This window comes from Plasmopara halstedii (assembly GCF_900000015.1).
Source record: "Plasmopara halstedii genome assembly, contig: Scaffold_2956, whole genome shotgun sequence".
Lineage (NCBI taxonomy): Eukaryota > Oomycota > Peronosporomycetes > Peronosporales > Peronosporaceae > Plasmopara > Plasmopara halstedii.
This window is the reverse complement of record NW_020189861.1, coordinates 344794-345562: the sequence shown is the minus strand read 5'-3', so window position 1 is coordinate 345562 and position 769 is coordinate 344794.

Genomic DNA, 769 nt, shown 5'->3' with positions numbered 1-769 from the left:
CCTGTAGTGCTCGCCCCTGGCGAAAGCGCTACAGATGACGAAGCGCTCTTTAAGCGATAAAATCAACGGCACCGGAAAATTTCCTCACTGTAGCTCTAACAGTTGAGCCACATGGAAGTGGACCTGTCTGTGGAGCAACACCTCCGATTTGAGTTTACCAAACTCAAGGTACGCCGTCGACTTCCTTTGGATTGTCGCCCTGCGACGTATAGGTCAACCCCTACTGCTTCTGTGAGCTCTGTGACTACGACCGCAAGAGCTCAAGGCCACTGCTTGAGCTCAGCTCATGGCCCTTCTACTTCCCTGGCTAATACCGGAAAGCGCGGGGCGTCCTGATCTCTCTGATGAAAAGCGTCCACGGCGTCTGAACAATCTTGCCGAAGTGGCGTCTCAAACTCCCACGAGATTTCGGAGTCGGGATATCCCCGCCACTTCACCAGATATTGGGTCTGACCCTGGTCGCGACGTTGTCGCACTAGACGTTTCACGTGATAGTGGACGTCATCGTTCTCATCCAGAATAGTCGGTGGCGGGCGGTGTCAACCGGTTCGACCGCCGTCCAGTGACTCGTGATGCTCTTCGAGCCCCCGAAGACGAGGTACCTCGTGATCGGAGCTCCGCTGAGGGTCATGCTGAAGTAGCATATCGCTGTGCGGACTATATTGACGATTTGAAGCACGTTGTGCACCGGCTGCCTCACCTTGAGGACTACCGTGCTCAGTCGGAGTTACTCGTGGCCGTGGAGCAGGCGAATGCGGCATTGCATGCG